At 46.5% G+C, this 24,775-nt stretch overlaps 1 long non-coding RNA gene across 1 annotated transcript; it reads right to left on the reverse strand.

Moving 5' to 3' along the window:
* Window positions 1–14,635: 14,635 nt before the first annotated feature.
* On the reverse strand, window positions 14,636–18,419 carry LOC310678525. Its single transcript, XR_014511814.1, has 2 exons — window positions 18,376–18,419; window positions 14,636–14,668 (listed from the first exon to the last, which is right to left on the reverse strand). It is a non-coding gene; the product is annotated as an uncharacterized lncRNA (long non-coding RNA).
* Window positions 18,420–24,775: the final 6,356 nt, after the last annotated feature.

The following is a 24,775-nucleotide window of genomic DNA, read 5'->3' on the forward strand; positions in this document are numbered from 1 at the left end:
AAGAGACCAAGGGAGGTGAGGGGTGCATTTATTTGACCTGCACCAGAACCAGGGGTGACTCCCCCCCAAACCAGCTTGGGAGACAGCTTGCTGTAGTTTTTAGCACCTTTGCAGGCAGTGAATGCAGTTGTTGTTAAACCAGCATCTGTTCAGATGACTTAAAGTAACAACTTCATAGTGAGTTCTGGCATCTTTTTTATTTTTGAAAAAAGCACTGGCCCTGAGATCTTCTGATGAAGGGTGGTATACAAATGTAATAGATGGTGGTGGTGATGATGATGATGATGATGAATATTCAACAAATTCACAGAAGAGAAGATTATCAAAGGCTACTAGCCATGATGGAGGGAGATGCTTCTGAATACCAGTTTCTGGAAACCGTAGGAGGGGAGAGTTGCTCTTGTGCTCAGATCCTGCTTGCTGGTTGCTGGACTAGATGGGTAATTGGTGCGATCCAGCAGGCTCTTCTTATGTTCCTTCATCCTTCGCCTGCTGTGATATTTTCACCTGTCTCTTGTTACGGCCAGTACAAACAAATTGCCTTCCCACTCATACCAGGGCAAAGGGCAAGACTGGCCATTTCTCAGCCCAGGAAACTGATTTGTGCAAAGTTTACAAACAGGAAAGAGGCAACTGCTTGAGCACCAGGCAATTTGCAGCCACGGTCTGCCGCCACACCCACCTGGTCGCGCCATCGGGCGCGGGGGGCCATGCTCCGAGCTTAAGTAATGAAGGGAGGTTATGGTTCAAAGTATTTCTGCTATTGTTAATGAGCCTCTTACTCCAGAAGAACAGCCTGGCCTCCCTTCCCTTTCAAATGCAAATGCTCCCCTTGTGAGATGCTTTTGCTCACAGAGTCTCTGAGTGCTGACTTTTAATCAATCGAGTGGAGGGGGGCAAATAATACACGCAGGCATGCTAACGGAGAAAAAGAGCCTCTGAGGACTGGGCTTCCTCTAAATAAATCAATGGTGGGAGGAAGAACACATGCAGATTGGTTTAGTCACAGCAAAGGAACCCATTTGTTTAACTAGATATTCAGTTTTGATATATACAAAGGATGCAATTGGGATGGAGTTGCCTCCTGCTAAAGCACGGCTCAATAATTCACGGGCAGAACTTGGCAAAAGGTTCGTTTTGGACCTCCTCCCACATCCTACCCAGGTTTGTTTTGCACACTCTGTGCTCCCCTGATGACATCATCCAAATGTGAAGTCTGGTTGTTAAGAATACAACGGAGGCCTCTGAGACTCTCAGCGTTCTCTGCTTTCTTCTGAAATGCAAGTTCCTAGTCCTTAGGAGGCTTTAAATTTTTGCGGGTTGGGTCTGTTGAAATCTAAGTAGCTGGGAGTGGAATGACAAATCAGACTTAAAGACAGTCCAGGAAGGTGGGAAAGAACCTGCCCTGCTGGGTCCACAGTTGGCATCCATCTGTCTTGAGATGCAATGGAGTAGGCCTCCAAGAGTGAAGTCAAACTGCTGTGTCAAACTGGGGTGCAAGCCTGAGCAGTGTGTGTGGAGGTCCTGAGCTGCTCAGCCATCAAGACTCCCCTTTTGGCCTCACTGATGGGGCCAAAGGAAAGCAGAGCAAGATGTTTGGCACCAACCTGGCTGCAGGAATTGCCAGAAGGAGACACACAAAGTACCATCCTCCTGCCTTAGGGACTCCACTCCACATTTGTGTAAGGTTTACTCCTTAGAGTTTTATTCTCCCGAAGATATCCTGCAAGGCAGTGGAGATTTAGGATCAGAGTTTTCCTTCTCCTAGATGGGTTGCCTTCCCAGGTTGATGAGCCCCACCTGCCCCTCACTTCCCTCTGCCTCACACACAGAAACTGCCTTCTTCACCGTTGGACCCACTACTGGTCTCATCCGCTCAATCCTCTGGAGAGTGTCCTCACATGAAGGAGAATTCCCTAACTGAAAGACCTACACTGGCTCCCAGTATGTTTCCGAGCACAATTCAAAGTGTTGGTGCTGACCTTTAAAGCCCTAAACGGCCTCGGTCCAGCATACAGTGGTACCTCGGGTTAAGAACTTAATTCATTCTGGAGGTCCATTCTTAACCTGAAGCAGCACTTTAGTTAATGGGGCCTCCCGCTGCTGTTGCGCCGCCGGAGCACGATTTCTGTTCTCATCCTGAAGCAAAGTTCTTAACCTGAAGCACTATTTCTGGGTTAGCGGAGTCTGTAACCTGAAGCGTATGTAACCCGAGGTACCACTGTACCTGAAGGAACGTCTCCACCCCCATTGTTCTGCCCAGACACTGAGGTCCAGCACCGAGATCTTTCTGACAGTTCCCTCCCTGAGAGAAGCCAAGTTACAGGGAACCAGGCAGAGGGCCTTCTTGGTAGTGGCACCCGCCCTGTGGAACGCCCTCCCACCAGATGTCAAAGAGAAAAACAATGACCAGATTTTTAGAAGACATCTGAAGGCAGCCCTGTTCAGGGAAGCTTTTGAGGTTTAATAGACTATTGTATTTTCATATTCTGTTGAAAGTCACCCAGAGTGGCTAGGGAAATCCGGCCAGATGGGCAGGGTATAAATAAATTATTATTATTATTATTATTATTATTATTATTATTATTATTATTACTATTACTATTACTACTAACTCACTGAGGGTTTGAGACCCATCGGCTACCCTCAGCTGGTTTAGCTGGCCAGTTGAAGTTGTTACCTGGGGTGTGATCACTGGCACATGTTGACAGTAAATAAGAGCCACAGGTGAGAGTTGAGTGGAGGGTGGGGACCAAAGGCAGACAAACTACCTCAGAAGGAGCATGGCATGTGCCCCACCAGAGGCCCTACCCCTCCCCTAACGCCCCATACGCCATGAATCAGTTCAGTTAGCATCTTCATACAAACCTACGGTACCTAATTTGCACTTCCTGAAACAATGCAAACAAACTGCAACCATCCTCCTACGTTGACCTCTATGAATTTCGCAGTGAAGCTCTCCAACCCAGAAATGTCAACATAGCTGCATATATTCAGCAGCATTGTGCATAAAAAAAAACCCCACATGCATTGCATTAGGCGGGACTGCTTGTGAAAATGTTATTAGTAGCCAAAGTTGCATAGAATAATGTGTATGTTAGGAGAGACATATACCAAAATGTTGGTGGGTTTCCATGAATAAAATAAAAAATGTCAGATTTCTAAAATGGACAGGTTCGCCCGCCCCAGTCCCCAGCCTACTCTGTCGCCTCTCTAGTTCACCATTCTGTTCTCACAGTAGCCAACCAGACAACTCTGGGAAGCGGGGCCTGCGTGGGCCATACGGACTCCAAGGATTGAGGGGAAACAGAGTCAACATGGCTAGTAGCCATCAAGATAGCTGCATCCTCCATGAATCTGTTGAACCCACTTTTAAAGCCAGCCAAGCCATGGGAGCAAATTCCATTGTTTTAACCATGGAGTAGTATTTAAATCTGTCTGTCCTGTATCTTCAAACATGCAGCTTCAATGGATGTCCACAATTTCTAGTGCTGTGAGAGAGGAAGTTGGTGGTGGAGGAGGAAATCTCTATCCATATTCTTCATGTCGTGCATAACTTGATAAACTTGTATCAGTCTTATAAACTTGGCTGGAGAAAGAGGTTCCCCCCCCCCAGGTGGTTTGTGAAAGATTGTTCCCTGTTTGACAATGTACTGTGGTACCTCGCAAGACGAATGCCTCGCAAGACGAAAAACTCGCAAGACGAAAGAGTTTTTTGTTTTTTTAGTTGCTTCGCAAGACGAATTTCCCTATGGGCTTGCTTCGCAAGACGAAAACGTCTTGCGCCTTTTTCTTAAAACCGTCAATGCATTTCCTATGGGAAACCGTCAATGTATTTCCTATGGGAAACCGTGCTTCGCAAGACGAAAAATTCACAAGACAAAAAAACTCGCAGAATGAATTAATTTCGTCTTGCGAGGCACCACTGTATACTATCTTCCCATTTCATCTCTGGGAAACGGGTTTGGCAGGTGCAATGAATGAAATCGGGTCTTTGTGAGGTTATCAATAGTTTGCGTTGCTAGATGACATACAAGCCACCTCAGCCTGATTTAAAAGTGACCTCTTTTGTTTTGAATGCCAAAAGAAAAAAAATTATTATGTATTGGAATTCTATGTGAAATTCGTGGACATTTAACGAGAGCTGTGGGGTATGAATTTCAGATTTCCAACTGCAGGGTAAACCAGTTAAGCTTGTCCATGAGTGTAGTGAGTTTGCTTTCACACTTAAGCATCAGCTGTTATTTTTAGACCAGTTGACAGCAGTCTCTGTCCATTAACACCCTGCATTTTCCTATCCATATGTTGGGTTCAGCCGAAGCACATCTTTGTCAAAGGTTCCAGCAAGCCCACATGGATTTAAAATGAAGAGCTCAGACAGATTTGCAAAGAGAAACCCATCACTGTTGTGGCATAGGCCACTGTTGTGGCATAAAATCATAGAATTGTGGAGTTGAAGGGACCACGGGGGTCATCCAGCCCAACCCCCTGCAATGCAGGAATCTCAAATGAAGCATCCATGACAGATGACCATCCAACCTCTGCTTTAAAACATCCAATGAAGGAGAGTCCACAACATCCCAAGGGAGTCCGTTCCACTGTCGAACAGCTCTTACTGCCAGAAAGTTCCTCCTGAAGTTTAGTCGGAATCTCCTTCCTTGTAATTTGAAGCCACTGGTTCAAGTCCTACCATCCAGAGCAGGAGAAAACAAGCTTGCTCTGTCTTCCATATGTGACAGGCCTTGAGATATTTGAAGATGGCTATCATGATGATGATAGAAGAAGGCTGATCACCGAAGAATTGATGCTTTTGAATTATGGTGCTGGAGGAGACTCTTGAGAGTCCCATGGACTGCAAGAAGATCAAACCTCTCCATTCTGAAGGAAATCAGCCCTGAGTGCTCACTGGAAGGACAGATCCTCAAGCTGAGGCTCCAATACTTTGGCCACCTCATGAGAAGACAAGACTCCCCGGAAAAGACCCTGATGTTGGGAAAGATGGAGGGCACAAGGAGAAGGGGACGACAGAGGACGAGATGGTTGGACAGTGTTCTCAAAGCATGAGTCTGACCAAACTGCGGGAGGCAGTGGAAGACAGGAGTGCCTGGCGTGCTCTGGTCCATGGGGTCACGAAGGGTCGGACACGACTAAATGATTAAAAAACAACAAATCATGATGATGATGAATTACCCACCCTTCACGCGAAGTTCCCAGGGCAGACACAATATTAGAAACAAATTGAAAACAACTGGCAATCACAAAGAGATAGGTCCTTAAAATACGCACCAGGTAAAGAGATGCATCTCAGAAGCTGCATCATGTTATCTTGGACAACCTCTGAAGGATTCTGGGTAAAAAGATGACCAGCTGCTATAAACACTTTCTCTCCGGTGTCATCAACCCAGCCAGCCCCGAGTGAGGCGATGAGGTCACTCGCACGCGTATATCGCTTAGCAACCTGAACTTTCCCCCTGCTTCCAAGGCTGCACTGTGGGTTGGGGAATAGTAACTTGCAGAGCGTCATGCACAAATAACTCTGGTAAATCGAAGAGATTTGCGGCAGAATTTATTGGCCACTGAAGATGGCCAGTGCGTATTTCTCTCCATCTGGGAAGTATGTGAGAAAATGGAACGTTGTCTGTTCATATTTCCACCACAGGCCAAGTTTTGCAAACCCCAAAGAGGGCAATTTGGGTTCTTCTTACCCCTGACCTTGTTGTTTGACCCCCTGATTAAAATAAAGCCCATGAAATCACAGCTGATGTTTTAATGAAATAAAATTTGGCCTGATGTTTTCGCAGCCGCTGTGTTTGGTGGTGGGCAACTGCAGAGGGAAGGAGAAAGGGAAATTAGGATGCATTCCTATAGGCTAGACGATAGTTCTGACAGCGGGATTCACAGCTGGTGCAAAACTGGACACAAATTCTCGCTGGTGATTCCTTGTCAAACTTCCGATGTGTCTGTTGTGGGGCTTATTTACTCTTCCAAAAAAATTATCAAGACTTGGATAAAGGGGTGGAGGGAACCTTTATCAAATTTGCAAATGGCACAAAACTCTGATGGATCACAAACACCTAGGAAGAGCATAATTAAATTTAAAACAACCTAGAACGGGAAACTGGGTGGAAACAGGCAAAATCAAATTCAACAGAGACAAATGCAAAGTTTTGCATTTAGGTGGTGGTGGGGGGGAATGAAATGCACAGATATAGGATGGGAAACATCTGGCTTAGCAACAGTTCCTGTAAAACAGATCTCAGGATTGTAGTCTGTCACAAACTGAATGTGAACCAGTTTTTTATGTGGCTGCAAATAAAAAGGCCAACACAAGTTTTATTTTGCAGTAACAGGACCGTCGTTTCCAAGTTATTGGGAAGCAATAGTTCCACTTTGTTCTGCACTAGTCAGTCCTCTTCTGGAGTCCTGTTCCAGGCCCCAGCTGTTGTTGTTGTTGTTTAGTCGTTTAGTTGTGTCCGACTCTTCGTGACCCCATGGACCAGAGCACGCCAGGCACTCCTGTCTTCCACTGCCTCCCGCAGTTTGGTCAAACTCATGTTTGTAGCTTCAGGAACACTGTCCAACCATCTCGCCCTCTGTCGTCCCCTTCTCCTTGTGCCCTTTCCCAACATCAGGGTCTTTTCCAGGGAGTCTTCTCTTCTCATGAGGTGGCCAAAGTATTGGAGCCTCAGCTTGAGGATCTGTCCTTCCAGTGAGCACTCAGGGCTGATTTCCTTAAGAATGGATGCGTTTGATCTACTTGCAGTCCATGGGACTCTCAAGAGTCTCCTCCAGCACCATCATTCAAAAGCATCAATTCTTCGACCATCAACCTTCTTTATGGTCCAGCTCTCACTTCCATACATCACTACTGGGAAAACCATGGCTTTAACTATACGGACCTTTGTTGGCAAGGTGATGTCTCTGCTTTTTAAGATGCTGTCTAGGTTTGCCATCGCCTTTCTCCCAAGGAGCAGGCGTCTTTTAATTTCGTGACTGCTGTTGCCATCTGCAGTAATCAGGGAGCCCAAGAAAGTAAAATCTCTCACTGCCTCCATTTCTTCCCCTTCTATACAGCTGTACTGTACAGTTAAAGTGGCATTATACCTAGAAGCTGAGTGGTCACACCCTGGGAAATGGCTGCATAAGGGACAGTTGCATATTTCGTGCATTTCAGAGGGTTGGACTAGATCAGGGTTTCCCAAACTTGGGTCTCCAGCTGTTGCTGCACTACAACTCCCATCATCCCTAGCTAGCAGGACCAGTGGTCTGGGATGATGGGAACTGTACTCCAAAAACAGCTGGAGACCCAAGTTTGGGGAACCAGATGATCCTCAGGTTGCTTCCAGCTGCATGATTCTATTCTATGTGCAAAGGGGGGGGGAATTCAGAGCATAAAGCTGGGGTGTGCCCCTCTAGATACTGCTGGACTACAAATCCCATCATCCCTGTCCATTGGCCATGCCGGCTGGGGCTGGTGAGAGTTGGCATATGTAAAGTTAAATGTGATTATGCCTTTTATTGCACCTCCCGTATTTAGTTTAGGAGGCCGGGTCCAAGCAAGAAGCAGAGCTAGAAGCCAGAGCAAGAAAGCAGCTGAAGGACAGAAGACCTGCTGTTCAAAGCCCTCTAATAAAAAGTATTTCTTGTTCAACTTCTCCAATGGGCTCATCATTCAACAGGGAACATTACAGCGGCCCAACAGCATTTCGGGGCCTGCAGGCTTGCCCACCACTGTGATGAGCTATTAAGGGAAGGAAACACAAATGAAACTGAGCAGAAGTTGAAGTGACCAGCAAATCCACGGCGTGAGGCCGAGGAAACAGAATAAAAAATGGAATTCCTCCCGCTGGTTTCATACCACACAGTGCCCCTTAATGAAGGTCTGTCACAAAGTGCCAATTGTTCCTAAACTTTGAGAAACAGGCTGTCGTCTCCAGACCCAAACTCCTGACATCTGGAAAGCCGATCACAAAGCTACGACCTGTGCCCGAGGGATGCCAGTGCCTCAGCTTTGGTGCATAAAATGCCTGCATCCTCTCAGAGAAGAGCAGCGTGGAAAGGGGCAGGAAAGCGAAGCAAAGGTGCATTACCTCAGAAACGGTCCCTCGACCCGCTGAGGTACCAGACACCAAAACCCTCCGAGTTCCTTGAAATGAGGCCTGCTCCCTCCTGCTTTATTACCAGAGTGACACGTGAGCCTAAATTGCCTCAGAAGCTGCTCCGTTCCAAACTCCTCATGCAGAGCTGGTAATGGAGCCTTTTGTAGCTCTTGGCAGCGGAAAATAAAGTTTACTCACGGAGCAAAAATTTCTCCATGCTGTTAAGCGCAGAGAAATCAGCTCACGATTCGCCGGCTAATGTTTTCACAGCCCTTTCCCGCCGTCGTTCTTCTTTTTTTCCGCGGAGCCGCGGAGCGTGATACGGTTGATAAGTGTTTTCTAATGTTTAATTATTTTCTTATTTATGGTGTGAAAGCACTTGGGGGCCGCTGCCTCGCTGATCTTGTGATAGCATTAATTGCTCCGTGTGGGAGCCATGATGGAGCGGCTCTAGAATGGGCGTAAGCCTCAGAGATTCGCCATTCCTCGTCTGTGAGAGGGTGGCCAGTTTCCTCTCAAGGATCAGCACCGGGATTTTACCGGTTTCATAAAATGGCGGGCCCGCATTGCCAGCAAGAATGGACGTCACAGAAGTTTAAGAAAGGTCTTTGAGGAACATAGTCAATCGATGGAACTTGCTCCTACCTAGATGGCTTTCAAAGAAGACTAGACAATTCATGGAGGAAGAAAGGGCTCTCGATGGCTGCTATTAATTTATCACAACCACCCCACTTTCCAGAGTCTTCTGAAACTCATGGTTGTAGGGCAAGGCCGGGCTATCATCTTTGCCCATTTGGGAGCGATATCTAAGCAAAGGAAACTCTTGTTTCCAGGAAAAAGCTTGTTTCATCTTGGGGGCATCTGACTCAGTTCTGTCTCTGACTCATGACTGGAGAGCTTTGTTCTGTTTTGTTTTCTACATGGGTACTATTTCTCGTTTCTTCTTCTTCTTTGCGTCTTACCTCACTCTGTGCACTTGTAATTTTGTACCTTTTATTTTTCAATGAAGAATATAAAATAACATTAAAAAAACACACCTCCGGCCAGCCATTACTTTACCAGAGACTACCAGTCAGTCAAATTTGCCGTATATCTCCATGTATAAGACCAGGGTTTTTTTAATTAAAATGTCATGTTGAAATCTTGGGCTTGTTTTATACACAGGTAGTGCATTGGGGGGACATGTTATAGGTTGCTTCTGGGAGTTGGAGAGCGTCTGCGGTGATTGATGTTTGCTCTCCATAAAAAAAGAGCTCAACAATTCTGAATAATCCTCCCCCAAAAAAGCTCAATAACTCTGGGCATTCCCCCCCCCCCCATTTTCTTAATTTGGAGTCCCCCAAAATAGGGGGTGTCTTATATATGGGGGCGTGTTATACATGAAAAAATACAGTATTTGTTAGAAACCATCACAGAAATGCAAATATATAAACATTGGGGGGGGGGGAGAACTTACATAAGTTCACCTTTACAGGCAAACGTACCAAATTTGCAATTTCCAAAACATGATGTAAACTGACACAGCCATTCATCGAAATTTGCACTTCCCTGAATTTTGCAGCCAAGGAATATGCAAAAAAAAGTTTATGCACTAGGATAAAGCCTGCATACAGTGGTGAAATTAACCAGAAAAGAATGCATTATCTTAGGGAAAACTGCTTTCCACCAATGAGCCTAACAGTCAAAACTGCGTGCCAAAATGTGTTTATTGGGAGAAATGTGAACCCAAAACGCTGATGAGTTTTCTTGAGAATTGTTAAATTAAAAAAAAAAAAACCCACAAAAATTGCAGAAATATGAAGAAGTAAAATTAAAGACTGGAAGAATGATAGGACAAGGGAAACCCAAAGTGACAGAATCCATCCATCCCTAAAATTATAATAGGTGGGCCCCAGAAATTCTGTCTGAATTCCCTAGACTCCACAAGGCTTTCTACTGTACAAGTAACCAAGGTCATAGTAATCTCAACTCCCCACCGAGGTGGTATGTAGCATCCTCTGCCTTTAAGATTCTTTTTAGGAACGTTAATCTCACAAGCTGTGTATGGAGAAGAAGTTTGGGGTTGGAGCAAGGCTGTCAGGCTGGAAACCATTCAGAATTTCTCTCCGAACCTCCCCCACGGCACTCCCGATGTCATGATGAGTCACTGCCCTCCCATGCTAATCCACACGCCATATTGCAATTATCGAACCACCGCAGGTGGGTGGGAAACCCAGCAGCCCGGGCCCATCACTTCATCTCGCAACAGCAAATTTCACAAGTTAATTATGTGTTGTGTGAAGACATTGTTTGCTTTGGGAACCGTCTCCAGATAAGCAAGGGCCAAGGCTGTAATTTTTATTGCTGGGCTGGATGTTCAGGAAAAGATGTTCCTCTGGGAAAAGGGGGCAAAGCTTCCTCCCCTCTCCTGGGGAGAAGCTAATATTGGGGCAGGGGGGCAATACTCAATGGCACTCTTGCAGCCTTCATTGGGTCACTATTTCTGTTGTCCCCTGACATCCCAGGACGGAGCTGTGTCATGATGCAGCCTTCTTCCAGGACGTGGTGGGAAAATGTAGATGGTTTCTGCTAGGCTGAGGAGCCAAAGGGAAAGGCTGGTGACTTGCAAGCGCTCCTGCTTTAAAAAAAACACACCCTCAAAACAGTTCCAGCCTTCATATGGGGCTGTAAAAATGAGGAGAAGCATTGTTTTCACTTTTTTATATTTTTTATGTACACCCAAGATGACTAGACAATTTTTGCAATGTCCTGGGCTATAAACAACTATCTGGCTTTTAGAAGACAACTGAAGGCAGCCCTGTTTAGGGAAGTTTTTAATGTTTGATGTTTTATCATATTTCTAAAATTCTGCTGGGAGCCGCCCAAAGTGGCTGGGGAAACCCAGCCAGATGGGCGGGGTGTAAATAAATAATAATAATTATTATTATTGTTATTATTGCAGTTATACCTCATGTTATGTTTGCTTCAGGTTGCACGTTTTCAGGTTGTGTCCCACAGCGACCCGGAAGTAACAGAACAGGTTACTTCCAGGTTTCGCCACTCGCACATGTGCAGACGTACAAAATGACGTCATGCGCAGAAGTGGTGAATCGCGACCCGCGCGTGCTCAGACATAAGTTGCGTTCTTTTCAGGTTGCGAATGGGCCTCCAGAATGGATCCCATTCGCAACCAGAGGTACCACTGTATTATAGCTCAGCAAGAGGGCATCCACTATGCTTGCAAAAGGCTGCTGGTTTGATCCCCAATAGCCAATCCCCAATCCTGCTCTTGAGGGTAGGACTCGAACCAAGGAGATTCTGACTCAACATCTGGAAGAACTTTCTGACAGTAAGAGCTGTTCAACAGGAGAACGGTCTCCCTCGGGAGGTGGTGAGAGGTCCTTCTTCCTGTGGACGCTCCTTCCCTGGAGGTTTTGAAACAGAGGTTGGATGGCCATCTGTCAGAGATGTTTACCTGAGATTCCTGCATTGCAGGGGGTTGGACTAGATGACCCTCGGGGTCCCTTCCAATTCTACGATTCTATGATCTCCAGGAGCGGCTGGGAAAGACTTGTTCTCTTAAACTACGGAGAGCTTCTGCAGTACAAGGCACTCAGTATAAGCAGTGGCGTAGGGTGGGTTGTCAGCACCCGGGGCAAGGCAAGTAATTTGCGCCCCCTAACCCGGGGCAAGGCAAGTAATTTGCGACCTCCCCCCGCTGCACTGTCCCTCCCCCAGATAGTCCCTCGCTCTCTCTCCGCTCCACACTGCACCACACGCCTGGCACCCCCCCCCCCACACACACACAGTGGGCGGCAACCCGGCGCCTCGGATCGGATTCGCACAGCCAGCACTGCAGTGAGAGAGAGTGAGTGAGCCAGGTAGGGGCAATGAGCTGCGAGTGCGAGCGCCCCCCCCCCCAGATGTTGCGCCCGGTGTGGCCAGCCCCCCTGCACCCCCCACGCTACGCCACTGAATATAAGGTGCTTTTGCTTTTTTTAACACCCTAACATGAACCTTTGTGATGTCCCCAGCAGTAGATAAAGGGAATGTTCTTACATACTGGTTTAGATTTACCTTTTTAAAAAAAAAATAAAAAATAGAGCTATGTCTGCCACTCTGGGCTCCTTTGGGCGAGATATAAATCAAATAAATAAAACACATGTTATGAACCAGCTTGAAAGGACACGGAATAAGCCACAGCACATTATGCTGCTGGATGCATCCCTGAATCATAGCTGTCAACCTTTCCCTTTTCTTGCGAGGAATCCTATTCGGAATAAGGGAATTTCCCTTAAAAAACGGGAAACGTTGAAAGCTATGGCCTGGATGCCTAGTTAGGAGACAGAGTCCCATCAAATCTGGTGGAGCTCATTTCCCGAGTCAACATGCTTAGGGACTAGGCCACAGGCCCTCGTCCCTGAATCACTGCGTGTCCTAATTAACATCTCCTAAAGGATGGGGTCTGCGAAGTTCGCAGGGGAGTCTTTTCCCAAACAAGCGGAGGACCATCTCTTTGCGACGGAGGATGAGGGTGCAGGGCAACCCCGCAGCTCCCTGCGAAATTTTTTTGAAAGGCTTAAAAAAATAAACACCGTCCTGAAAAAGCTAAAAAACATTTTTCAGATGCCTGCCTGCCTCTCTCTCTCTCTCTCTCCCTGAAGAGTGATAAAGACCTCTTGACAGGGTGAGGCTCTGTTTATTTTGGTTTGTGTTGTGTTTGCTGCCTTAACCCCCTCAGCTGTTGGAAGGATGCCTTGACAGCCTGCTTGTTTTTACTGGACTCTCTCGCAGTTTCGAGCATCGCCAAGCCGATCGGGGAGCAGTTCTGGCTGATTGCAGCCAGGGGCTTGGCCGGGCTCTCTCAGAAAGCCCTCCCTTCTTATTGCAGTCTGACTCCGGGACTCGTAGACCCCAGAATTGGGACGCTTGCCATCGCTCGCAGCTGTTTCAAATCACCACTTTCTCCTCATTTCACCACACAAAGGCAGAGTTCGGACATTTCCTCTCTCTCTCCAACCCCTCACCCCACCCCCGCCTGCCCGCCCCGGTTTTCTTCTGCTTGCTGAAATGTGACTCTAATTAAATGATAACGAGGCTCTGACATTTTCTAATTGTAATCCAAGCCCATAAAAAGGCATCGCTATGGAAAGCGATTTGAGGGATCGATAAGGGAGAGCAGGGGGGAATCATATGTGTTCTCTCCAAAGACCTGGCGTGCATATGGCCTAAGTCTAAAAAGGATATGTGGCTAGACCATAAAGCTGTGGAGTTGGAAGGGACCCCGAGGGTCATCTAGACCAACCCCCTGCAATGCAGGAATCTCAACTATAGCATCCAGGACAGATTGGCACCCAACCTCTGCTTAAAAACCTCCATGTGTACATGTAAGAATAAAGTCTATATAGAGCATAGTTAAACAGCTAGCAGGACTTTTTTAGACGTCTGTAGCATCTGCTTTGCATGCAGAAGGTTGCAGATTCGATCCCCTGCATCTCTGGGGACCTCAAGGACCACCTCTCCTCATATGAACCCATCAGGACCCTGCAATCATCACCTGATGGCCTTCTTCAGGTGCCTCCTCCAGGACAGGTCCAGAGGCTGGCACACAAAAACAGACCTTTTCTGCAGTGCAGTGGCGTAGTGTGGGGGGTGCAGGGGGGGCCGGCCGCACCGGGCGCAACATCTGGGGGGGGGGCGCACTCACACTCACAGCTCTCTGCCCCTACCTGGCTCACTCACTCTCTCTCACTGCAGTGCTGGCTGTGCGAATCCGATCCGAGCCGCCGGGTCGCCGCCCACTGTGGAGGGGAGGGTGCCAGGCGTGCGGTGCGGAGAGAGAGCGAGGGACTATCTGGGGGAGGGACAGTGCAGCGGGGGGGGGCACGAATTACTTGCCTTGCCCCGGGTTAGGGGGCGCAAATTACTTACCTTGCCCCGGGTGCTGACAACCCACACTACGCCACTGCTGCAGTGGCTCCCTGTTTGTGGAATTCTCACCCCAGGGAAGATGACCTGATGTCATCGTTACACATCTTCAGGTGCCAGGCAAAATCATTCCTTTTTAACCAGGCCTTTGGTTTTTAACTATCTGCGGCCTTTTGGGGTGAGTGGGACGCTTTAATGTACTTTTCCTTTCTTTCCTAGTTTTAATAGATTGTTGCGCGCCAAACTAACCTCTGAGTGGTGCAAGATTCATGGATGTTTGCCCAGGGTGTCGTTTTAGGAATGAGGCACAGTGAAGACTGTGGTGCATTTAGGATATATGGTTTATTCACACATACAGTCATACCTCATGTTACGTTTGCTTCAGGTTGAGCGTTTTCAGGCTGCTTCCCGTGGCGACCCGGAAAGGATTACTTCCGGATTTCACCACTCGCACAAGCGCAGACACACAAAATAATGTCATGCGCAGAAGTGCTTCCCAGTTAATTTTTCCATTTCGGCATAGTCCATCAACTTGATTTGCCATTCTTCTTTGGTCGGGGCTGTGTCTTCCTTCCATCTCTGGGCTAGTAACATCTGGGCGGCTGTTGTAACATACATGAACAGTTTCCTCTGGTCTTTTGGAATCTCGGTACCTATAATTCCTAATAAAAAGGCTTCTGGTTTTTTGACAAAGGTTTTTTTAAACATTTCTTTCATTTCATTATATATCATTTCCCAGAACTTTTTAGTTAAATTACAATTTCACCACATATGATAAAAGGTACCTTCTTTTTCTTTACATTTCCAGCATATATTTGTACTTGTTCTGTACATTTTTGCTAATTTTACCGGGGCTAAATACCAAAATGCAGAAGAACCAATGGAGGAAAAAATTGAATAATATTATAATTTTAGAATATCTAACTGTGAAGATACACAGAAGGAAAGGGTTTAAGGTCAGTGAGAATGAGGAGGATTGGATTGAGAAGATGTTGAATTATTTGGGTAGGTTTGAACAATTTGGGGCAATTAAAATGTTAAAAGTTAAATAACCATGTGGAGGGAGGAGTGTTAATGTATATAGAATTGTACATATGGTTGAATTGAATATGTTATTATTAATTAAGTATACCCAATGTATCAGCCTGCCTTGGGGGGGGGGGGGTCACTGTTTGTGTTTTGCTTGTTGGTAAAAATAAAAAATATTTAAAAATAAATAAATACCACCAGTACATCATTTTCATATACCGTATTTTTTGCTCTATAAGACTCACTTTTTCCCTCCTAAAGAGTCAGGGGAAATTTGTGTGCGTCTTATGGAGCAAATGCAGGCTGCGCAGCTATCCCAGAAGCCAGAACAGCAAGAGGCATTGCTGCTTTCACTGCACAGCGATCCCTCTTACTGTTCTGGCTTCTGAGATTCAGAATATTTTTTTTCTTGTTTTCCTCCTCCAAAAACTAGGTGCGTCTTGTGGTCTGGTGCGTCTTATAGAGCGAAAAATACGGTCATTTTCTTTCAGTGAAGAACATGCCATAAATTTCAGATCTGTTTTCCATAGCCTCTCCCAATCTGTCATTTGTATATTATGTCCCACATATTTCGCCCAGCCGACTTCTATTTTTAACTAGGGTTCGTTATGATGGCTCTCATTTTACATACCCGTGAAAAATAGGACATGTGGCAACTCAGAGCATTCTGCTTTCATGGTGACCAGCCAGGTGGCCGTGTGAAGCCACCACAACGGAACTCTCCCTGCTTGCAGCTCCCAGAAGCTAGTATTCAGGACCATGATGCTTTCAACAATGGAGGAGAAAACATACCCACCTTGGCTAGTAAAGGTAAAGGACCCCATGATTGTTGAGTCCAGTCAAATTTGACGATGGGGTGCGGCGTTCATCTCACTTCAGGCCAAGGGATTTGATGTTTGGCCTCAGACAGCTCTTCCAGGTTATGTGGCCAGCATAACTAAACCACTTCTGGCGCAACGGAACACCACGACGGAAGCCAGAGCGCACAGAAATGCCATTCACCTTCCTGTCACAGCGGCACCTATTTATCTACTTGCATTGGTATGCTTTCGAACGGCTAGGATGGAAGGAGATGGGACAGAGCAACGGGAGCTCACCCCGTTGCAGGGATTTGAACCGCCGACCTTACAATCGTCAAGCCCAAGAGGCTCGGTGGTTTAGACCACAGCGCCACTCATGTCCTCTTCGGGCTAGGAGCCGCCAATAGCCACTCCTCTCTGCCTAACTAATCAGACATCCTCCCAAAAAGCCAAAGGATCTGAAATAACAAAGCCAAAGAAGATCATTGCCTGTGACCATTGAGATTTACTGCCCGTCAGAGTAGACTTCACTGGGCTCGATGGACGAATAATTTAAATCTGTTTGGAGAAAGGCATGAGCACATTTTATTTTATTTTTTGCATGCAAAAGGCCCCAGGTCCAAGGAGCGAAGGGTAAGATCCCATACTGGAGATCGCAGAGACACATTGCCAGTCCATGTGAACAAGAAGTGGGCAATGGCCTTCCAGATGTTTTTGGCCTACAACTCCCAACATCCCTAATCCTCATGCTGGCCAGGGCTGACGGGGCTTGTAGATTGGCAACATCTGGAGTGCCACAGGCTAGCGCTCAGCCTGGTGGCGAGATGGACCAGTAGTCTGACTCGGTATAAACCAATGTCCCATGTTCCTATGACTCAGCAAAGTATGTTGGGAAACAGGCCTTCAGGAATGCCCCACTCTGGCTCCCCTAATATGAGCTGTTCGTAATTATTTTGTGATTTAAAATAAAATAAAAAATTTACAGGTTTTTATTTCATCATTTGACTAACGGTGTTATTTTATGTTCTGGATGCTAACTGATTCTACTTCAATAAAGTAATAAACCTTTAGGTTCGATTAAGTATTATGTAGGGACGCGGGTGGCGCTGTGGGTTAAACCACAGAACCTAGGACTTGCCAATCAGAAGGTCGGCGGTTCAAATCCCCGCGACGGGGTGAGCTCCCGTTGCTCGGTCCCTGCTCCTGCCAACCTAGCAGTTCAAAAGCACTTCAAAGTGCAAGTAGATAAATAGGTACCGCTCCGGCGGGAAGGTAAACGGCGTTTCCGTGCGCTGCTCTGGTTCGCCAGAAGCGGCTTAGTCATGCTGGCCACATGACCCGGAAGCTGTCTGCGGACATACGCCAGCTCCCTCGGCCTATAGAGCGAGATGAGCATCACAACCCCAGAGTCGTCCGCGACTGGACCTAATGGTCAGGGGTCCCTTTACCTTCAAGTATTATGTGTGTGTATCGATTTACCCCAGAGATAGATAGATGATAGATAGATAGATAGATAGATAGATGATAGATAGATAGATGATAGATAGATAGATAGATAGATAGATAGATAGATAGATAGATAGATAGAGATAGAGATGATAGATAGATAGATAGATAGATAGATATAGATAGATAGATAGATAGATGATAGATAGATAGATAGATAGATAGATAGATGATAGATAGATGATAGAGATAGATAGATAGATAGATGATAGATAGATGATAGATAGATAGATAGATAGATAGATAGATAGATGATAGATGATAGATAGATAGATAGATAGATAGATAGATAGATAGATAGAGATAGAGATGATAGATAGATAGATGATAGATAGATAGATAGATAGATAGATAGATAGATGATAGATAGATAGATGATAGATAGATGATAGAGATAGATAGATAGATAGATAGATGATAGAGATAGATAGATAGATAGATATAGATAGATAGATAGATAGATAGATGATAGATAGATAGATGATAGATAGATAGATAGATAGATAGATAGATAGATAGATGATAGAGATAGAGATGATAGATAGATAGATAGATAGATAGATAGATGATAGATAGATAGATAGATAGATAGATAGATGATAGAGATAGATAGATAGATAGATAGATAGATAGATAGATGATAGAGATAGATAGATAGATAGATAGATAGATAGATAGATAGATAGATAGATGATAGATGATAGATAGATAGATAGATAGATAGATAGATAGATAGATAGATAGATTAGATAGATAGATAGATGATAGATAGATAGATAGATAGATAGATAGATAGATGATAGATAGATAGATGATAGATAGATAGACAGAGATAGATAGATAGATATAGATAGATAGATAGATGATAGATAGATTATATAGATAGATAGATGATAGATAGATAGATATAGGAAGGTAGGCAGGGGGGGAGGAGAGAGTGTGAGAGCCTTCCAAATTTCCAGAAATTTTAACATTTCTACCCAGGAGGTAGGAAAGCCAGGCAAGAAAGAGGCCGAACCGTTGCGTTTCCACACCTGTATCTGTTAATGCACAAGTCCCACGGCAAACATTAGCACGTCTCACTATATGGACTTCAGACACTCCTTCTGGAAGATTTTCATTCCACAGAAGGAAACGACCGTCCTGGGACGAGTATTCTCCTCCGCCATTCTGTTGCTGCACAGTATTTAAAGGCAACCTCACACCTCTTGACACGAGGCCAGCTGACATTGTTAAACTGGAGAGCCTTTCTGCCTGCAGGACCATGAAGAAAGGGATGGTAAAGCATTTTGTTCTCAGCCACCGGCGGCCTGGGGCTGCGGAGGAAGTTTCTCGTGGCTGGTTTTGATGGGTCCCCCTTGACATAGCTCAGTATGAAATAGCTCGGCCCGGCTGCCCCATCTCGGCTGTTTATCCATTACTATGCGATTCTGTCTGACAGTTACCTCGGGTTGGTGGAGCGCGCTAGCTGGCTGGACCACAAGTTACCTGAAAGTATTGCAGCTAAGCATCTAAGCCTCTCTCAAAATCAGCCGGAAAAACAAGAGAAAGGCCATTCAGAAATACTTTTTAAAAGTTTCTTTTTTCTATGTAAGGCCCCTGTGGTTTATAGTTGCATGACTAGCAGTCATTTCGTGGGGGGGGGGGGGTTGCTTAGCCATCACTGCATCTCCATGCCAGAGAATTCTTCACCTGTTAAATGTCTGCCTGACCACGTCAAGCCCATGGGGCAGGAGGGGAAACGCAGGAGCTGCCGCTCTCTACGTCAGATCCATCTAGTTTAAGCATTGCAGCACCAGATTTAGGGCGGTGTGGGTGGTTTCTCTGCATAGGGTGCTGAGCTGAGGGGGTGCAAAATAATAACAACAATTTTTAAAAACCTATATTTATACAGATACCTAGCGAAAGGAGCAAGCCAGCAGTAAGGCACCCAAAGAAAGTTGGAGTTAATTCTTTATTAGCAAAAGCGGGATCTGCACAGCAGTGTCAGACCTAATGAGCACAGCAACGCATCACTGACAGGTCTTACCCCCATGAAACAGTTGCTGAGAATGAAGGTCTCTGCCTCCCCACAGCCACCTAAGTCCCCTCCTCTCTAGGTTTTTCCCATATAATCTGAGACTGCGCCTGCATGATGCTAACCTCCTCTGTCCTTTTCATGCCTCTTCTGGTCCTGGGAGACCAGGGGGGGAAGGAAAGTGTCACAGCAAATGTGGGAGACAGTTGTTTCAGTTCACCAGCCAGGCTTACCTCTGCTTCTTGGCCTCTATCCCCTCCTGTTTCAGCTTCTGATTCTGGACTTCTCTCTGCCACAGACTCTCCCTGCTCACTAAGCCCTGTTACCTCTTCAGCTTCCAACATCTCATCCTCCCGGTCTTCTCCCTCTGACCACTCATAGTTGTCCCACCACCACTTCCTGGGCTCTGAGCCTCCTTCCCTTGAGGGTTTCCCAACTGGTTCCTCCCACCATTCCTCTGCATCCCACCAACGATACCTACTGAAACGATCCATTTAAAAAGCAATTGTACCAAAAGGAAGCATTATGAAATACTGTGGTACCTCTGCTTATGTCCGCTTCATGTTACATTCTTTCAAGTTACGTCCTGCGGAGACCCGGAAGTACCGGAAAGGGTTACTTCCGGGTTTTGCTGCTCGCGCATGCACAGACACACAAAATGATGTCACACGCATGCACAGAAGTGGTGAATCGTGAACTGCGCATGCGCAGACGCGCCACTGCAGGTTGCGCTCTTTTCATGTTGCGAACAGGCCTCCTGGAACGGATCCCATTTGCAACCAGAGGTACCACTGTGTGTGTGTGTGTGTGTGTGTGTGTATGTGTGTGTGTGTAGGGGATGGGAATTTTTTTCCTCACTCATGATACCATATTACCAAAGTCCGCCCCTGAGTGATGGGCTAGGTTTTAGGCTGACCTGATCCAGGCTCTTCTGGCGTCCTCATGTTGTGCACTGATCTGGTTTTCACTCCCAACAAAGAAGCGAGAATCAGCAAATGCTCCCGTTTCGATTTTTGTCAGGCTCCGCCTGAGAAGAGGCATTCCCCTTTCCCCGCACATTCGTGCAAGAATGCCTCTCACCTGTGCAATGCCTAGGCTTGCCACCCAAACACCAAGAACACTTCCTTATTGCCAGATCTATTATTTTCGCTCGTGCATGCAGCTCTAAACGAAGAACCGGTTAATTCAAACTAATGCAATTAATCTGCAGAGATTTTGAAAACGAAATGAGAAAGCCGGAAGCGGCCCTGCTGGAGACTTCCCATTGCCGTTTCGTCCTTTTAACAGCCAGCAATTTATCCGAACTACTTTGCAAGCAGCTACTACGCGGCGATGTAAATCACGGCAAGGAGACCTATTTCACGCTGTGCGCTGGCACAGCCGGCTACTCCCAGGCGAAAGCGAACTGCCAAAGTATATACCGGTTAAGATATCCCTCGGCTGGTGCTGGCGTGGGTGGCCCCACCGCCAAGGCAGGAAGAATTTAAAGATGCCAAACCAGCTGTGACTGGTGACTCTACCTGAGGTGGTGAGTTATGGTGCACAAACAGTTTTCCCCCCCATGCAGAGAGACTCGCCTCTCTTTTTTTGCTCTGGCTCACAAATGACTCCCAGCTCCCAGCTCCCACCATGATTTCTGGCCTCGGCTGAGTACTGTTTAACAATAATTGCAGACTGAAAAGGACAATTATTAGCAAACGGTTTGCTGCCCATTTTTTGGCTTCCACACCAGAGTCTCCAAGCACCGCTGAGGCCTTGCTTCCCTGCAAATGCCTGGGAGCAGAATTAAAATGAAGCTGCCAAGCAGGAAGACTGAACATGGGTCCATCCTACTCAGTATTGTCTGAACTGACTTGCAGCCGCTCTCTACGATTTCAGCAAGGCCGGATCCAGACCTTTAGAGGCCCTAAGCGCTGAGAAGATTATGGCGCCCCTTATATGTAATTCAAAAAAAGAGCAATACTACACTGTAAAAACAACAACATAGATTTATTGCAACACATGACAGGATCTGATTTCCTCACTTTATTTCAGTCTACGTTAGTAGGACACCCCCTGATATAAGTAGGGAGAAATTGTAAAAAGAGAACAGAAAAATGGAGGAAGGGTGTGGAGTGGAATCTAAGGAAGTCTAACAAAATTCTGAGTTTTCCCATGTTGACCACTTCAATGCTTTTCTTCTTCTTTTTATGTCAAACATTTTTTTAAAAAAAATCTTTTTTGTGTGTGTACTCCTCCTTTGTTGGTGCTCTGTGCACAATGTTCAGTCTGCCTATTGGATAATCCAGCACTGGATCTCTTAGCCCTACTCAGTGCAAGGACAAGACAGAAGACAACCCATTCCTTGGGCAGGAGCTGTCTGGGCCCGCACTTGAACTTCACTTCTTCCAAGTGGTGATGCTAACTTATCCTCCACCACACCTGAGAGCAGAAGGCTAGCAGAAAGCAGCTGGCAAGGGACACACAGCTCTGCCCACCCTTGCCACCAGTGATCGAAACTCCCATTGTTCATTTTGCTTCAGGGAATTTGGATTTGGATTTGATATCCCGCCTTTCACTCCCTTTAAGGAGTCTCAAAGCAGCTAACATTCTCCTTTCCCTTCCTCCCCCACAACAAACACTCTATGAGGTGACTGGGGCTGAGAGACTTCAGAGAAGTGTGACTAGCCCAAGGTCACCCAGCAGCTGCATGTGGAGGAGCGGAGACGCGAACCCGGTTCCCCAGATTACAAGACTACCGCTCTTAACCACTACACCACACTGGCCCACCATAACTTTCATTAGCGCAAGCAGTTTCTTAGCTCTGGGCACAGTAGTGCACCTAAAATTTCAGATTAAAACTGCAGAGTGGAAGGAAAGGAGGACCTTTTTTTCTGCCTCCCCACTTCTGGCTACTCTCTGTAGACTGGAGAAGAGACCCTCTTGGAGCCGACTTTCCCATTGGGCCTGGTGGTGCGTTGCACCAGGGTGCCGGCCTCTCAGGGGCTCCCCGGCGAGTGGGGGAGCTGCACGGCTTTGCTGGCAGCCTCCCCTTTCCCTCCATGCCCACCAGCTGCGCCCTGTCAACCATATGGCTGGCAGGCATGGAGCTTGCCTCCCAGGCCTCCGTGGGAGGAGAGCAAACCCGGCAGAGGCTTAGGATGGAAGCTGCGCCCCACCAACTATATGGCTGGCAGGTGTGCAGCTTCCCTCCCAAGCCTCTGCGGGCATTGCTCTCCCACAGCAACATGGGGAAGAGTTGTGCACCCCCACCCATGGCTGGCAGTGTGCAGCTTCGCCCCCCATCCGTTCTAATTTGGAAGCGCTGAGCAGATATTTGCACCCCAGCGCCACATCTGCTAAAGATGGACCCTCTTAAGAATATTAGGGGGTGGGCAGGGGAAGGACCAGACCATGTGAAAAAGGAACATAATATTTTAGCTGCAGTCCATTCATTTTCAGCTTTGTATTCTTGTTAGTATAAAAGCACGCCTAGACATTCCATGGTTGCACCCATAACCTAAGTTTAAGGTGCCCTTTAGCTCCTAGCTTTCATATCTCAGTTTCTAACACTGCCTCTCCCCCTCTCCCGGTATTTGCCATCTGAGGCGGCTGCCTCCTTCTGCCCAGTGATAGGGCCGGCTGTGTCAAAGATCATTTGGTGTTTCGGACAAGCAGCCTCTGTTCGGGGTACATTTGCCCCATATACAGCGGAAGGAACCCCAGACCTTCTAATATTCTGGAGACACAATTGTTCTTTCGCCCTTTTCCCTTGTCTCCACATCGCTGCCTTCATCTAACATCTTGACCGATGAGGAGTTCTGGAAAGCTTGCTCCAGTCTTGTGCCATTTTGGCTTTACTGAGCTGGGTTATTTTTCTTATGGGCCGATAGAGCAACATTTGCTTTGTATTGCTCTGTTGTCATGGGTTGGTTTTATCCTGTTGGCTTTGCTGTTATCTTTTCTTTCTTTCTTTCTCTCTCCCCTCCCTACTTGATTCTATTGTGCATTTTAATCATCTGAAAGTCACCTTGGGAGCCCGCGCTACATGCCAGAAGGCAGGATATGCATTTTTTAAATAAAATAAAATAAAATACACCCAGGTGTAGAAAATATGTGGTTGTGGCGGAGAAACACCTCCTATGTACATAACTCCATGTTTTATGTTTTGTTTCCTGTATTGCCTTCCCAATATGTTTCTCATTTGTGGCGGCATTTTTCCCACTAAGCATGTTTGAGCTGCTACAAAGAGGAAATGCATAAAGGTCAAAGGAAACAAATTCACTTGAAAAATGGGAACAAATAACGCAGCCTTGAAAAGCTGGGAAAGGGCCGGGGAGCGGAAGATTTTCTGAGGGTTTTCTGTTTATTGTTTGTTTATTTCCTCCCCCCTCTTTTTTTTGCTTCGCCCACCCCCCCCCCGCCGCCGCCGCTTTTAAATTGAAGTTTATTTTGGATTTTAGAGGCCGCGTTCATTCCCAGCTGAAATGCAAACGCAAATAGTTCTGCGGGTGTGTTCAGCAGCTAAGCGCCCCTGGGCCAAATCTGGCTCTCTGCACTCCCTGCTCCCCACTCCCTGCACTTGCCAATCTAGCAGCAAAGTGCTATGGAAAAGTAGTTGCTAGTAAGCTAGGATAGATGGTAGGGTTGTTGGAATGGCATACAAAGGATGAGCAAGTTAAATCAGTGATGATAGATTGGGCAAGATTGGACATAACATAATGTTTGAAGACTGGGAAAGGTTGTGGAGGAAAGGGGTCAAGTTCACTGCATGTACGGTGTTATAGGAAAATATTATGAAAATGATGTATAGATGGTACTTAACCCCTGTAAAACTAGCAAAGATATATCATAATAGTGATAATCTATACTGGAAATGTGGGACGCGGGTGGCGCTGTGGGTAAAACCTCAGAGCCTAGGATTTGCCGATTGCATGGTCGGCGGTTCGAATCCCCGCGGCGGGGTGCGCTCCTGTCTTTCGGTCCCAGAGCCTGCCAACCTAGCAGTTCGAAAGCACCCCCAGGTGCAAGTAGATAAATAGGGACTGCTTACCAGCGGGAAGGTAAACAGTGTTTCGTGTGCTGCGCTGGCTCGCCAGATGCAGCTTGTCACGTTGGCCACGTGACCCGGAAGTGTCTGCGGACAGCGCTGGCTCCCGGCCTCTAGAGTGAGATGAGCGCACAACCCTAGAGTCTGGCAAGACTGGCCCGTACGGGCAGGGGTACCTTTACCTTTTTTATCCTGGAAATGTAAGGAAAAAGAAGGTACCTCTTATCATATGTGGTGGACCTGCCCCAAGGTGAAAGACTTCTGGGAGAAGATTTATAATGAATTGAAAAAACTGTTGAAATATGCATTTATTAAGAAACCAGAGGCCTTTCTTCTTGGAATAACAAGTTTGGAATTGCACAAGAAAGATGTCAGACTGTTTTTGTAT

Source organism: Podarcis tiliguerta, assembly GCF_965153285.1.
Source record: "Podarcis tiliguerta genome assembly, chromosome: 5".
Lineage (NCBI taxonomy): Eukaryota > Metazoa > Chordata > Lepidosauria > Squamata > Lacertidae > Podarcis > Podarcis tiliguerta.